Consider the following 17,325-nt stretch of genomic DNA (forward strand, 5'->3'; position numbering starts at 1 on the left):
CTGAAATGTTGACTGTACTTTTTTCTGTACATAGATGCTGCCTGGCCTGCTGAGTTCCTCTGGCATCTTGTGTATGTTGCTTGGACTTCCAGCATCTGTAGATTTGACGTGGCATATAATGATAGAGGATACAACAGAGATGTGTGGAAGAGCATCTCTGAATGCTCAGTACACAGAAGGTACAAATCTACAGCATATTACAGGTCCTTCAACCCACAATGTTGTGCCAACCAAGTGACCTACTCTAGAAACTGCCTAGAATTTCCCTACCATATAACTTTCTACTTTTCTAAGCTCCACATACCTATCTAAGAGTCTCATAAAAGACCCCATTGTATCTGCCTCCACCACCACCATCGACAGTGCATTCCACGCACCCACCACTCTGTGTGTCAAAAAACTACCCATGATATCCCCTCAGTACCTACTTCCAAGCACATCAAAACAATGCCTTCTCGTGTTAGCCAGTATGTCAAACTTTGAAGAGGATGGGCTGCAGTAGCAAATGACCACAGACATATAGTACATAATAAAGTGGCCACTGAGCGTATTGTTAGTGTTTTAGGGATGCACAATGCAGAAACAGACCCTTCGGCCCATCACATCCATGCTAACTTTTTCCCTCAATGACACTAATCCCACTTGCCTGCATTAGAACCGTATCAATTAGCCTCATGTTTATCGTCGTGTGTACAATTACGGTGAAGCATAGGTACAATGAAAAACTTGCAACAGAATCACAGGCATGTAGATACAATGTACAGAACTTACATTATATGTAAAATTATACCACATGGTTAACACAAAAGTGTGCAAAAACAAGACCTTGGTGCAATTAAAAACAATTTGAGAATGTTCTGGTGATCAGCAGAGCTGGGGTAGGGTTAAAGCTTGTTTATTTATTTGCAGATAAAGCATGGTAACAGGTTGTTCCAGCTCTGCAAGCCCATGCTGCCCACTTACACTCATGGATTACGGGAGGAACCCCGAATGGTTGTAGGAAAGTGTCTGTTCATGATCCTAGTGGTGTGGGACTTCTGTATCTCCTGGTTAACAGTAGCCATGAGAAGAGGACATGGCCTGGCTGGTGGGGATCCTTGATGGTGAATGCTGCCTTCTTGATGCAGAACCTCCTGTACGTGCTGTTGGTGGTGGTGATGGACTGGGCTGCTTCCACGACAACCTGCAGCCTCCTACACTCCTGTGCACTGGACTTTCTGTACCAGGCTGCAATGTTGAGGACTGGGAGAAATTCAGAGTTCAGCAGAGGAGGACAAAGGGCTTAATTAGGAAGGGGAAAAAAGATTATTGGAGAAAACTGGCAGGGAACATAAAAACTGACTGTAAAAGCTTTTAAAAAGTAATATGTAAAAATTAATATGTAAAAAGGAAAAGACTGGTAAAGACAAATGTAGGTCCCCTACAGACAGAAACAGGTGAATTGATTATGGGGAGCAAGGACATGGCAGACCAATTGAATAATTACTTTGGTTCTGTCTTCACTAAGGAGGACATAAATTATCTTCCAGAAATAGTAGGGGACAGAGGGTCCAGTGAGATGGAGGAACTGAGCGAAATACATGTTAGTAGGGAAGTGGTGTTAGGTAAATTGAAGGGATTAAAGGCAGATAAATCCCCAGGGCCAGATGGTCTGCATCCCAGAGTGCTTAAGGAAGTAGCCCAAGAAATAGTGGATGCATTAGTGATAATTTTTCAAAACTCATTAGATTCTGGATTAGTTCCTGAGGATTGGAGGGTGGCTAATGTAACCCCACTTTTTAAAAAAGGAGGGAGACAGAAACTGGGGAATTATAGACCGGTTAGCCTAACGTCGGTGGTGGGGAAACTGCTGGAGTCAGTTATCAAGGATGTGATAACAGCACATTTGGAAAGCGGTGAAACGATCGGACAAAGTCAGCATGGATTTGTGAAAGGAAAATCATGTCTGACGAATCTCATAGAATTTTTTGAGGATGTAACTAGTAGAGTGGATAGGGGAGAACCAGTGGATGTGGTATATTTGGATTTTCAAAAGGCTTTTGACAAGGTCCCACACAGGAGATTAGTGTGCAAACTTAAAGCACACGGTATTGGGGGTAAGGTATTGATGTGGATAGAGAATTGGTTAGCAGACAGCAAGCAAAGAGTGGGAATAAACGGGATCTTTTCAGAATGGCAGGTAGTGACTAGTGGGGAACCGCAAGGCTCAGTGCTGGGACCCCAGTTGTTTACAATATATATATTTAAGAGGGAGTTAGATATGGCCCTTGTGGCTACGGGGATCAGAGGGTATGGAGGGAAGGCTGGTGCAGGGTTCTGAGTTGGATGATCAGCCATGATCATAATAAATGGCGGCGCAGGCTCGAAGGGCCGAATGGCCTACTCCTGCACCTATTTTCTATGCTTCTATGTTTCTATGTAACTCTTGCATATTCAATACTTCAGTAATATTTGAGTTTGTATGTTCGTTACGTGCTCTGTCCTATGACATGGGCAATCATGCTTTTCTTGACCATGACTGTCCTTGGCAAACTTTTCTACAGAGGTGGATTGCCATGGCCTTTGTCTGGACGGTGTCTTTACTGGACGGGTGACCCCAGCCATTTTCAATACTCTTCAGAGATTGTCTGCCCGGCGTTAGCAGTCCCCGTGGTCTTATAACCAGGTCTTGTGATGTGTTCCCCCTCCCCGCTCATAGAACCATACACCACCTGCTCCCAGGACTTCACCTGACCCTGATCAGGGTGGGGAGGGTTGCGAAGCAAGTGGTAGACCTTGCCCAAGGGTGGCCTACAGGGGCCTGTGGCGAGATGGAGAACCTTACACCTCTTTGCTATAGACGGAACTCCGCCCTACCAACCTAATATTCGAGTAATCACATATACATACTGGTTGATTAAACATTCTCGTTTGTTTAAATATTTCTTTACAGATTATATGTAAAAACTATTGTATAGGTCATGATGCATTCACGTGATGTGCGCGCTCCTCGCTCTCGCTTAAACAGGAACTTGCGCTCGCATTTCTCAGCTATCTGCTTTCTGTTGAATTAATATTTTGGATTTACAAAACGTAACAGTAATAAGCCAGGATACATTCAAGCTTTAAACTTGTGGAACTTTGTTAGAGTATTTAGTAACAAGCTGTGCCTTTTGAAGCTTGCAACAAAGTAACCATGACGGGAACCAGCGCTATTTAAGTAATGAAATGCTTTAAACACTGATTGTGTCAGATGACATCGCTTCCTCTGTCATTGATTTCCAGATAACAGCCATCCTTCTGAGCAAAAACAATTTCCCAACACTAAACTCTTTTCTCTGACCTGACAGCTTATCTTTAATGCTTCAGACTTTTCATGTTTTATCTGTATTAATAGCGCAATTGACACCTCGCCGGTCATTTCCTTCCTGCCGAAGGGAAGATGCTGCACGGTGAAAATCAATGTTCTTCCATTATCTTACAGGGGAAATCTGACGGCATTTTCAAAGAATGAGAAGATGGGGTGGGGCAGAAATGATATCAGTAGACTGACCGCTGTCTCTCAGTCCCTCTATCTCAGGGGATATCTGTACACTTACCCGTATCATTCAGTCCCTCTCTCTCAGGGGGATATCTGTACACTGACCGCTGTCTCTCAGTTCTTCTATCTCAGGGGATATGTGTACACTGACCGGTGTCTCTCAGTCCCTCTCTCTCAGGGGGATATCAGTACACTGACTGGTGTCTCTCAGTCCCTCTCTCTCAGGTATATCTGTACACTGACCGGTGTCTGTCAGTCCCTCTCTCTCAGGGGGATATCTGTACACTGACTGCTGTCTCTCGGTCCCTCTCTCTCAGGGATATCTGTACACTGACTGGTGCCTCTCAGTCCCTCTCTCTCAGAGGGATATCTGTACACGACCATGTCACTCAGTCCCTCTCTCTCAGAGGGATATCTGTACACTGACCGCTGTCTCTTGGTCCCTCTCTCTCAGGGATATCTGTACACTGACTGGTGTCTCTCAGTCCCTCTCTCTCAGAGGGATATCTGTACACAACCATGTCTCTCAGTCCCTCTCTCTCAGGGGGATATCTGTACACTGACCGCTGTCTCTCAGTCCCTCTATCTCAGGGGATATCTGTACACTGGCCAGTATCTCTCAGTCCCGCTCTCTCAGAGGGATATCTGTACACCGACTGGTGTCTCTCAGACCCCCTCTCTCAGGGGATATCTGTACACTTACCCGTGTCTCTCAGGCCCTCTCTCTCAAGGATATCTATACACTGACTGGTGTCTCTCAGTTCCTCACTCTCAAGGATATCTGTACACTGACCATGTCTCTCAGTCCCTCTCTCTCAGAGATATAGGTACACTGACTGGTGTCTCTCAGTCCCTCTCTCTCAGGGATCTCTGTACACTGACCCGTGTCTCTCAGTCCCTCTTTCTCAGAGGGATATATGTACACTGACCAGAGTCTCTCAGTTCCTCTCTGTTGGGGGGATATCTGTACAGTGACTGGTGTCTCTCAGTCCCTCTCTCTCAGAGGGATATCAGTACACAGACTGGTGTCTCTCATTCCCTCTCTCTCAGGGATTTCTGTACACTGACTGCTGTCCCTCAGTCCCTCTCTCTCAGGGATATCTGTACAATGACTGCAGTCTCTCGGTCCCACTTTCAGAGAGGGATATCTGTACACTGACCAAGTACACTCAGTCCCTCTCTGTCGGGGGGATATCTGAACACTGACTGGTGTCTATCAGTCCCACTCTCTCAGGAATATCAGTACACTGACCGCTGGCTCTCTGTCCCTCTCTCTCAGGGATATCTGTACACTGACTGGTGTCTCTCAGTCCCTCTCTCTCAGAGGGATATCTGTACACGACCATGTCTCTCAGTCCCTCTCTCTCAGGGGGATATCTGTACACTGACCGCTGTCTCTCAGTCCCTCTATCTCAGGGGAAATCTGTACACTGGCCGGTATCTCTCAGTCCCCTCTCTCAGAGGGATATCTGTACACCGACAAGTGTCTCTCAGACCCTCTCTCTCAGGGGATATCTGTACACTTACCCATGTCTCTCAGGCCCTCTCTCTCAAGGATATCTATACACTGACTGGTGTCTCTCAGTTCCTCTCTCTCAGGGATCTCGGTACACTGACCGGTGTCTCTCAGTCCCTCTCTTTCAGGGGGGTATCTGAATACTAACCTGTGTCTCTCAGGGGGATATCAGTACACTGACTGGTGTCTCTCAGTCCCCCTCTCTCAGGGATATCTGTACACTGACCGGTGTCTCTCAGTCCTTCTCTCTCAGGAATATCTGTACACTGACTGCTGTCTCTCAGTCCCTCTTTCTCAGAGGAATATCTGTACACTGACCAGAGTCTCTCAGACCCTCTCTGTTGGGAGGATATCTGTACAGTGACTGGTGTCTCTCAGTCCCTCTCTCTCAGAGGGATATCAGTACACAGACTGGTGTCTCTCATTCCCTCTCTCTCAGGGATATCTGTACACTGACCGCTGTCTCTCAGTCCCTCTCTCTCAGAGAGATATCCGTACACAACCATGTCTCTCAGTCCCTCTCTCTCAGGGATATCTGTACAATGACTGCAGTCTCTCGGTCCCACTTTCTCAGAGGGATATCTGTACACTGACCAGGGACTCTCAGTCCCTCTCTGTCGGGGGGTATCTGAACACTGACTGGTGTCTCTCAGTCCCTCTCTCTCAGGAATATCAGTACACTGACGCTGTCTCTCAGTCCCTCTCTCTCAGGGATATCTGTACACCGACTGGTGTCTCTCAGACCCTCTCTCTCAGGGGGATATCTGTACACTGACCGCTGTCTCTCAGTCCCTCTATCTCAGGGGATATCTGTACACAGGCCGGTATCTCTCAGTCCCCCTCTCTCAGGGGGATATCAGTACACTGACCGGTGTCTCTCTGTCCCCCTCTCTCAGGGATATCTGTACACTGACCGGTGTCCCTCAGTCCTTCTCTCTCAGGAATATCTGTACACCGACTGCTGTCTCTCAGTCCCTCTTTCTCAGAGGGATATCTGTACACAGACCAGAGTCTCTCAGTCCCTCTCTGTTGGGGGGATATCTGTACAGTGACTGGTGTCTCTCAGTCCCTCTCTCTCAGAGGGATATCTGTACACAACCAGGTCTCTCAGTCCCTCTCTCTCAGGGATATCTGTACAATGACTGCAGTCTCTCGGTCCCACTTTCTCAGAGGGATATCTGTACACTGACCAGGGACTCAGTCCCTCTCTGTCGGGGGGATATCTGAACACCGACTGGTGTCTCTCAGTCCCTCTCTCTCAGGGGGATATCAGTACACTGACTGGTGTCTCTCAGAGTCTTTCTCTCAGGGGATATCTGTACACTGACCGCTGTCTCTCAGTCCCTCTCTCTCAGTGATATCTATACACCGACCAGTGTCTCTCAGTCCCTCTCTCTCAGGGATATCTGTACACTGACCGGTGTCTCTCAGTCCCTCTCTCTCAGGAATATCTGTACACTGACTGCTGTCTCTCGGTCCCTCTTTCCCAGAGGGATGTCTGTACACTGACCAGAGTATCTCAGTCCCACTATGTCGAGCGATATCTGTACACTGACCACTGTCTCTCAGTCCCTCTCTCTCAGAGGGATATCTGTACATTGACCGCTGTCTCTCAATCCCTCTTTCTCAGAGGGATATCTGTACACTGACCAATGCCAATCCGACCCTCTCTCTCAGAGATATCTATACACCGACCAGTGTCTCTCAGTCCCTCTCTCTCAGGGATATCTGTACACTGACCGGTGTCTCTCAGTCGCTCTCTCTCAGGAATATCTGTACACAGACTGCTGTCTCTCAGTCCCTCTTTCTCAGAGGAATATCTGTACACTGACCAGAGTCTCTCAGACCCTCTCTGTTGGGAGGATATCTGTACAGTGACTGGTGTCTCTCAGTCCCTCTCTCTCAGAGGGATATCAGTACACAGACTGGTGTCTCTCATTCCCTCTCTCTCAGGGATATCTGTACACTGACCGCTGTCTCTCAGTCCCTCTCTCTCAGAGAGATATCCGTACACAACCATGTCTCTCAGTCCCTCTCTCTCAGGGATATCTGTACAATGACTGCAGTCTCTCGGTCCCACTTTCTCAGAGGGATATCTGTACACTGACCAGGGACTCTCAGTCCCTCTCTGTCGGGGGGTATCTGAACACTGACTGGTGTCTCTCAGTCCCTCTCTCTCAGGAATATCACTACACTGACGCTGTCTCTCAGTCCCTCTCTCTCAGGGATATCTGTACACCGACTGGTGTCTCTCAGACCCTCTCTCTCAGGGGGATATCTGTACACTGACCGCTGTCTCTCAGTCCCTCTATCTCAGGGGATATCTGTACACAGGCCGGTATCTCTCAGTCCCCCTCTCTCAGGGGGATATCAGTACACTGACCGGTGTCTCTCTGTCCCCCTCTCTCAGGGATATCTGTACACTGACCGGTGTCCCTCAGTCCTTCTCTCTCAGGAATATCTGTACACCGACTGCTGTCTCTCAGTCCCTCTTTCTCAGAGGGATATCTGTACACAGACCAGAGTCTCTCAGTCCCTCTCTGTTGGGGGGATATCTGTACAGTGACTGGTGTCTCTCAGTCCCTCTCTCTCAGAGGGATATCTGTACACAACCAGGTCTCTCAGTCCCTCTCTCTCAGGGATATCTGTACAATGACTGCAGTCTCTCGGTCCCACTTTCTCAGAGGGATATCTGTACACTGACCAGGGACTCAGTCCCTCTCTGTCGGGGGGATATCTGAACACCGACTGGTGTCTCTCAGTCCCTCTCTCTCAGGGGGATATCAGTACACTGACTGGTGTCTCTCAGAGTCTTTCTCTCAGGGGATATCTGTACACTGACCGCTGTCTCTCAGTCCCTCTCTCTCAGGGGATATCTGTACACTGACCGGTGTCTCTCAGTCCCTCTCGCTCAGGAATATCTGTACACTGACCGGTGTCTCTCAGTCCCTCTCTCTCAGGAATATCTGTACACTGACTGCTGTCTCTCGGTCCCTCTTTCCCAGAGGGATGTCTGTACACTGACCAGAGTATCTCAGTCCCACTATGTCGAGCGATATCTGTACACTGACCACTGTCTCTCAGTCCCTCTCTCTCAGAGGGATATCTGTACATTGACCGCTGTCTCTCAGTCCCTCTTTCTCAGAGGGATATCTGTACACTGACCAATGCCAATCGGACCCTCTCTCTCAGAGATATCTATACACCGACCAGTGTCTCTCAGTCCCTCTCTCTCAGGGATATCTGTACACTGACCGGTGTCTCTCAGTCCCTCTCTCTCAGGGATATCTGTACACTGACCGGTGTCTCTCAGTCGCTCTCTCTCAGGAATATCTGTACACAGACTGCTGTCTCTCAGTCCCTCTTTCTCAGAGGGATATCTGTACACTGACCAGAGTCCCTCAGTCCCTCTCTGTGGGGGGATATCTGTACAGTGATTGGTGTCTCTCAGTTCCTCTCTCTCAGAGGGATATCAGTACACAGACTGGTGTCTCTCATTCCCTCTCTCTCAGGGATATCTGTACACTGACCAGTGTCTCTCAGTCCTTCTCTCTCAGAGGGATATCTGTACAATGACAGGTGTCTCTCAGTCCCTCTCTCTCTCAGGGATATCTGTACACTGACCAGTGTCTCTCAGTCCCTCTCTCTCAGAGATATCTGTACACTGACCATGTCCCTCAGTCACTCTCTCTCAGGGATATCTGTACACTGACTGGTGTCTCTCAGTCCCTCTTTCTCAGAGGGATATATGTACACTGACCAGAGTCTCTCAGTTCCTCTCTGTTGGGGGGATATCTGTACAGTGATTGGTGTCTCTCAGTTCCTCTCTCTCAGAGGGATATCAGTACACAGACTGGTGTCTCTCATTCCCTCTCTCTCAGGGATATCTGTACACTGACCAGTGTCTCTCAGTCCTTCTCTCTCAGAGGGATATCTGTACAATGACAGGTGTCTCTCAGTCCCTCTCTCTCTCAGGGATATCTGTACACTGACCAGTGTCTCTCAGTCCCTCTCTCTCAGAGATATCTGTACACTGACCATGTCCCTCAGTCACTCTCTCTCAGGGATATCTGTACACTGACTGGTGTCTCTCAGTCCCTCTTTCTCAGAGGGATATATGTACACTGACCAGAGTCTCTCAGTTCCTCTCTGTTGGGGGGATATCTGTACAGTGACTGGTGTCTCTCAGTCCCTCTCTCTCAGAGGGATATCAGTACACAGACTGGTGTCTCTCATTCCCTCTCTCTCAGGGATTTCTGTACACTGACTGCTGTCTCTCAGTCCCTCTCTCTCAGGGATATCTGTACAATGACTGCAGTCTCTCGGTCCCACTTTCAGAGAGGGATATCTGTACACTGACCAGGTACACTCAGTCCCTCTCTGTCGGGGGGATATCTGAACACTGACTGGTGTCTATCAGTCCCACTCTCTCAGGAATATCAGTACACTGACCGCTGGCTCTCTGTCCCTCTCTCTCAGGGATATCTGTACACTGACTGGTGTCTCTCAGTCCCTCTCTCTCAGAGGGATATCTGTACATGACCATGTCTCTCAGTCCCTCTCTCTCAGGGGGATATCTGTACACTGACCGCTGTCTCTCAGTCCCTCTATCTCAGGGGAAATCTGTACACTGGCCGGTATCTCTCAGTCCCCTCTCTCAGAGGGATATCTGTACACCGACAAGTGTCTCTCAGACCCTCTCTCTCAGGGGATATCTGTACACTTACCCATGTCTCTCAGGCCCTCTCTCTCAAGGATATCTATACACTGACTGGTGTCTCTCAGTTCCTCTCTCTCAGGGATCTCTGTACACTGACCGGTGTCTCTCAGTCCCTCTCTTTCAGGGGGGTATCTGAATACTAACCTGTGTCTCTCAGGGGGATATCAGTACACTGACTGGTGTCTCTCAGTCCCCCTCTCTCAGGGATATCTGTACACTGACCGGTGTCTCTCAGTCCTTCTCTCTCAGGAATATCTGTACACTGACTGCTGTCTCTCAGTCCCTCTTTCTCAGAGGAATATCTGTACACTGACCAGAGTCTCTCAGACCCTCTCTGTTGGGAGGATATCTGTACAGTGACTGGTGTCTCTCAGTCCCTCTCTCTCAGAGGGATATCAGTACACAGACTGGTGTCTCTCATTCCCTCTCTCTCAGGGATATCTGTACACTGACCGCTGTCTCTCAGTCCCTCTCTCTCAGAGAGATATCCGTACACAACCATGTCTCTCAGTCCCTCTCTCTCAGGGATATCTGTACAATGACTGCAGTCTCTCGGTCCCACTTTCTCAGAGGGATATCTGTACACTGACCAGGGACTCTCAGTCCCTCTCTGTCGGGGGGTATCTGAACACTGACTGGTGTCTCTCAGTCCCTCTCTCTCAGGAATATCAGTACACTGACGCTGTCTCTCAGTCCCTCTCTCTCAGGGATATCTGTACACCGACTGGTGTCTCTCAGACCCTCTCTCTCAGGGGGATATCTGTACACTGACCGCTGTCTCTCAGTCCCTCTCTCTCAGGGGATATCTGTACACAGGCCGGTATTTCTCAGTCCCCCTCTCTCAGGGGGATATCAGTACACTGACTGGTGTCTCTCTGTCCCCCTCTCTCAGGGATATCTGTACACTGACCGGTGTCCCTCAGTCCTTCTCTCTCAGGAATATCTGTACACCGACTGCTGTCTCTCAGTCCCTCTTTCTCAGAGGGATATCTGTACACAGACCAGAGTCTCTCAGTCCCTCTCTGTTGGGGGGATATCTGTACAGTGACTGGTGTCTCTCAGTCCCTCTCTCTCAGAGGGATATCTGTACACAACCAGGTCTCTCAGTCCCTCTCTCTCTCAGGGATATCTGTACAATGACTGCAGTCTCTCGGTCCCACTTTCTCAGAGGGATATCTGTACACTGACCAGGGACTCAGTCCCTCTCTGTCGGGGGGATATCTGAACACCGACTGGTGTCTCTCAGTCCCTCTCTCTCAGGGGGATATCAGTACACTGACTGGTGTCTCTCAGAGTCTTTCTCTCAGGGGATATCTGTACACTGACCAATGCCACTCAGTCCCTCTCTCTCAGTGATATCTATACACCGACCAGTGTCTCTCAGTCCCTCTCTCTCAGGGATATCTGTACACTGACCGGTATCTCTCAATCCCTCTCTCTCAGGGATATCTGTACACCGACCGGTGTCTCTCAGTCCGTCTCTCTCAGGGGATATCTGTACACTGACTGGTGTCTCTCAGTCCCTCTCTCTCAGGAATATCTGTACACTGACCGGTGTCTCTCAGTCCCTCTCTCTCAGGGATATCTGTACACTGACTGCTGTCTCTCGGTCCCTCTTTCCCAGAGGGATATCTGTACACTGACCAGAGTATCTCAGTCCCACTATGTCGGGGCGATATCTGTACACTGACCAATGTCTCTCAGTCCCTCTCTCTCAGAGGGATATCTGTACACTGACCGCTGTCTCTCAGTCCCTCTCTCTCAGGGGATATCTGTACACTGACCGGTGTCTCTCAGTCCCTCTCTCTCAGGAATATCTGTACACTGACCGGTGTCTCTCAGTCCCTCTCTCTCAGGAATATCTGTACACTGACTGCTGTCTCTCGGTCCCTCTTTCCCAGAGGGATATCTGTACACTGACCAGAGTATCTCAGTCCCACTATGTCGGGGCGATATCTGTACACTGACCAATGTCTCTCAGTCCCTCTCTCTCAGAGGGATATCTGTACACTGACCGCTGTCTCTCAGTCCCTCTCTCTCAGGGGATATCTGTACACTGACCGGTGTCTCTCAGTCCCTCTCGCTCAGGAATATCTGTACACTGACCGGTGTCTCTCAGTCCCTCTCTCTCAGGAATATCTGTACACTGACTGCTGTCTCTCGGTCCCTCTTTCCCAGAGGGATGTCTGTACACTGACCAGAGTATCTCAGTCCCACTATGTCGAGCGATATCTGTACACTGACCACTGTCTCTCAGTCCCTCTCTCTCAGAGGAATATCTGTACATTGACCTCTGTCTCTCAGTCCCTCTTTCTCAGAGGGATATCTGTACACTGACCAATGCCAATCGGACCCTCTCTCTCAGAGATATCTATACACCGACCAGTGTCTCTCAGTCCCTCTCTCTCAGGGATATCTGTACACTGACCGGTGTCTCTCAGTCCCTCTCTCTCAGGGATATCTGTACACTGACCGGTGTCTCTCAGTCGCTCTCTCTCAGGAATATCTGTACACAGACTGCTGTCTCTCAGTCCCTCTTTCTCAGAGGGATATCTGTACACTGACCAGAGTCCCTCAGTCCCTCTCTGTGGGGGGATATCTGTACAGTGATTGGTGTCTCTCAGTTCCTCTCTCTCAGAGGGATATCAGTACACAGACTGGTGTCTCTCATTCCCTCTCTCTCAGGGATATCTGTACACTGACCAGTGTCTCTCAGTCCTTCTCTCTCAGAGGGATATCTGTACAATGACAGGTGTCTCTCAGTCCCTCTCTCTCTCAGGGATATCTGTACACTGACCAGTGTCTCTCAGTCCCTCTCTCTCAGAGATATCTGTACACTGACCAATGTCTCTCAGTCACTCTCTCTCAGGGATATCTGTACACTGACTGGTGTCTCTCAGTCCCTCTTTCTCAGAGGGATATATGTACACTGACCAGAGTCTCTCAGTTCCTCTCTGTTGGGGGGATATCTGTACAGTGACTGGTGTCTCTCAGTCCCTCTCTCTCAGAGGGATATCAGTACACAGACTGGTGTCTCTCATTCCCTCTCTCTCAGGGATTTCTGTACACTGACTGCTGTCTCTCAGTCCCTCTCTCTCAGGGATATCTGTACAATGACTGCAGTCTCTCGGTCCCACTTTCAGAGAGGGATATCTGTACACTGACCAGGTACACTCAGTCCCTCTCTGTCGGGGGGATATCTGAACACTGACTGGTGTCTATCAGTCCCACTCTCTCAGGAATATCAGTACACTGACCGCTGGCTCTCTGTCCCTCTCTCTCAGGGATATCTGTACACTGACTGGTGTCTCTCAGTCCCTCTCTCTCAGAGGGATATCTGTACATGACCATGTCTCTCAGTCCCTCTCTCTCAGGGGGATATCTGTACACTGACCGCTGTCTCTCAGTCCCTCTATCTCAGGGGAAATCTGTACACTGGCCGGTATCTCTCAGTCCCCTCTCTCAGAGGGATATCTGTACACCGACAAGTGTCTCTCAGACCCTCTCTCTCAGGGGATATCTGTACACTTACCCATGTCTCTCAGGCCCTCTCTCTCAAGGATATCTATACACTGACTGGTGTCTCTCAGTTCCTCTCTCTCAGGGATCTCTGTACACTGACCGGTGTCTCTCAGTCCCTCTCTTTCAGGGGGGTATCTGAATACTAACCTGTGTCTCTCAGGGGGATATCAGTACACTGACTGGTGTCTCTCAGTCCCCCTCTCTCAGGGATATCTGTACACTGACCGGTGTCTCTCAGTCCTTCTCTCTCAGGAATATCTGTACACTGACTGCTGTCTCTCAGTCCCTCTTTCTCAGAGGAATATCTGTACACTGACCAGAGTCTCTCAGACCCTCTCTGTTGGGAGGATATCTGTACAGTGACTGGTGTCTCTCAGTCCCTCTCTCTCAGAGGGATATCAGTACACAGACTGGTGTCTCTCATTCCCTCTCTCTCAGGGATATCTGTACACTGACCGCTGTCTCTCAGTCCCTCTCTCTCAGAGAGATATCCGTACACAACCATGTCTCTCAGTCCCTCTCTCTCAGGGATATCTGTACAATGACTGCAGTCTCTCGGTCCCACTTTCTCAGAGGGATATCTGTACACTGACCAGGGACTCTCAGTCCCTCTCTGTCGGGGGGTATCTGAACACTGACTGGTGTCTCTCAGTCCCTCTCTCTCAGGAATATCAGTACACTGACGCTGTCTCTCAGTCCCTCTCTCTCAGGGATATCTGTACACCGACTGGTGTCTCTCAGACCCTCTCTCTCAGGGGGATATCTGTACACAGACCGCTGTCTCTCAGTCCCTCTATCTCAGGGGATATCTGTACACAGGCCGGTATCTCTCAGTCCCCCTCTCTCAGGGGGATATCAGTACACTGACCGGTGTCTCTCTGTCCCCCTCTCTCAGGGATATCTGTACACTGACCGGTGTCCCTCAGTCCTTCTCTCTCAGGAATATCTGTACACCGACTGCTGTCTCTCAGTCCCTCTTTCTCAGAGGGATATCTGTACACAGACCAGAGTCTCTCAGTCCCTCTCTGTTGGGGGGATATCTGTACAGTGACTGGTGTCTCTCAGTCCCTCTCTCTCAGAGGGATATCTGTACACAACCAGGTCTCTCAGTCCCTCTCTCTCAGGGATATCTGTACAATGACTGCAGTCTCTCGGTCCCACTTTCTCAGAGGGATATCTGTACACTGACCAGGGACTCAGTCCCTCTCTGTCGGGGGGATATCTGAACACCGACTGGTGTCTCTCAGTCCCTCTCTCTCAGGGGGATATCAGTACACTGACTGGTGTCTCTCAGAGTCTTTCTCTCAGGGGATATCTGTACACTGACCAATGCCACTCAGTCCCTCTCTCTCAGTGATATCTATACACCGACCAGTCCAGTGTCTCTCAGTCCCTCTCTCTCAGGGATATCTGTACACTGACCGGTATCTCTCAATCCCTCTCTCTCAGGGATATCTGTACACCGACCGGTGTCTCTCAGTCCGTCTCTCTCAGGGGATATCTGTACACTGACTGGTGTCTCTCAGTCCCTCTCTCTCAGGAATATCTGTACACTGACCGGTGTCTCTCAGTCCCTCTCTCTCAGGGATATCTGTACACTGACTGCTGTCTCTCGGTCCCTCTTTCCCAGAGGGATATCTGTACACTGACCAGAGTATCTCAGTCCCACTATGTCGGGGCGATATCTGTACACTGACCAATGTCTCTCAGTCCCTCTCTCTCAGAGGGATATCTGTACACTGACCGCTGTCTCTCAGTCCCTCTCTCTCAGGGGATATCTGTACACTGACCGGTGTCTCTCAGTCCCTCTCTCTCAGGAATATCTGTACACTGACCGGTGTCTCTCAGTCCCTCTCTCTCAGGAATATCTGTACACTGACTGCTGTCTCTCGGTCCCTCTTTCCCAGAGGGATATCTGTACACTGACCAGAGTATCTCAGTCCCACTATGTCGAGCGATATCTGTACACTGACCACTGTCTCTCAGTCCCTCTCTCTCAGAGGGATATCTGTACATTGACCGCTGTCTCTCAGTCCCTCTTTCTCAGAGGGATATCTGTACACTGACCAATGCCAATCGGACCCTCTCTCTCAGAGATATCTATACACCGACCAGTGTCTCTCAGTCCCTCTCTCTCAGGGATATCTGTACACTGACCGGTGTCTCTCAGTCCCTCTCTCTCAGGGATATCTGTACACTGACCGGTGTCTCTCAGTCGCTCTCTCTCAGGAATATCTGTACACAGACTGCTGTCTCTCAGTCCCTCTTTCTCAGAGGGATATCTGTACACTGACCAGAGTCCCTCAGTCCCTCTCTGTGGGGGGATATCTGTACAGTGATTGGTGTCTCTCAGTTCCTCTCTCTCAGAGGGATATCAGTACACAGACTGGTGTCTCTCATTCCCTCTCTCTCAGGGATATCTGTACACTGACCAGTGTCTCTCAGTCCTTCTCTCTCAGAGGGATATCTGTACAATGACAGGTGTCTCTCAGTCCCTCTCTCTCTCAGGGATATCTGTACACTGACCAGTGTCTCTCAGTCCCTCTCTCTCAGAGATATCTGTACACTGACCATGTCCCTCAGTCACTCTCTCTCAGGGATATCTGTACACTGACTGGTGTCTCTCAGTCCCTCTTTCTCAGAGGGATATATGTACACTGACCAGAGTCTCTCAGTTCCTCTCTGTTGGGGGGATATCTGTACAGTGACTGGTGTCTCTCAGTCCCTCTCTCTCAGAGGGATATCAGTACACAGACTGGTGTCTCTCATTCCCTCTCTCTCAGGGATTTCTGTACACTGACTGCTGTCTCTCAGTCCCTCTCTCTCAGGGATATCTGTACAATGACTGCAGTCTCTCGGTCCCACTTTCAGAGAGGGATATCTGTACACTGACCAGGTACACTCAGTCCCTCTCTGTCGGGGGGATATCTGAACACTGACTGGTGTCTATCAGTCCCACTCTCTCAGGAATATCAGTACACTGACCGCTGGCTCTCTGTCCCTCTCTCTCAGGGATATCTGTACACTGACTGGTGTCTCTCAGTCCCTCTCTCTCAGAGGGATATCTGTACATGACCATGTCTCTCAGTCCCTCTCTCTCAGGGGGATATCTGTACACTGACCGCTGTCTCTCAGTCCCTCTATCTCAGGGGAAATCTGTACACTGGCCGGTATCTCTCAGTCCCCTCTCTCAGAGGGATATCTGTACACCGACAAGTGTCTCTCAGACCCTCTCTCTCAGGGGATATCTGTACACTTACCCATGTCTCTCAGGCCCTCTCTCTCAAGGATATCTATACACTGACTGGTGTCTCTCAGTTCCTCTCTCTCAGGGATCTCTGTACACTGACCGGTGTCTCTCAGTCCCTCTCTTTCAGGGGGGTATCTGAATACTAACCTGTGTCTCTCAGGGGGATATCAGTACACTGACTGGTGTCTCTCAGTCCCCCTCTCTCAGGGATATCTGTACACTGACCGGTGTCTCTCAGTCCTTCTCTCTCAGGAATATCTGTACACTGACTGCTGTCTCTCAGTCCCTCTTTCTCAGAGGAATATCTGTACACTGACCAGAGTCTCTCAGACCCTCTCTGTTGGGAGGATATCTGTACAGTGACTGGTGTCTCTCAGTCCCTCTCTCTCAGAGGGATATCAGTACACAGACTGGTGTCTCTCATTCCCTCTCTCTCAGGGATATCTGTACACTGACCGCTGTCTCTCAGTCCCTCTCTCTCAGAGAGATATCCGTACACAACCATGTCTCTCAGTCCCTCTCTCTCAGGGATATCTGTACAATGACTGCAGTCTCTCGGTCCCACTTTCTCAGAGGGATATCTGTACACTGACCAGGGACTCTCAGTCCCTCTCTGTCGGGTGTATCTGAACACTGACTGGTGTCTCTCAGTCCCTCTCTCTCAGGAATATCAGTACACTGACCGCTGTCTCTCAGTCCCTCTCTCTCAGGGATATCTGTACACCGACTGGTGTCTCTCAGACCCTCTCTCTCAGGGCGATATCTGTACACTGACCGCTGTCTCTCAGTCCCTCTAT

The sequence above is a fragment of the Mobula hypostoma genome, chromosome 5 (genome assembly GCF_963921235.1).
Source record: "Mobula hypostoma chromosome 5, sMobHyp1.1, whole genome shotgun sequence".
Classification (NCBI taxonomy): domain Eukaryota; kingdom Metazoa; phylum Chordata; class Chondrichthyes; order Myliobatiformes; family Myliobatidae; genus Mobula; species Mobula hypostoma.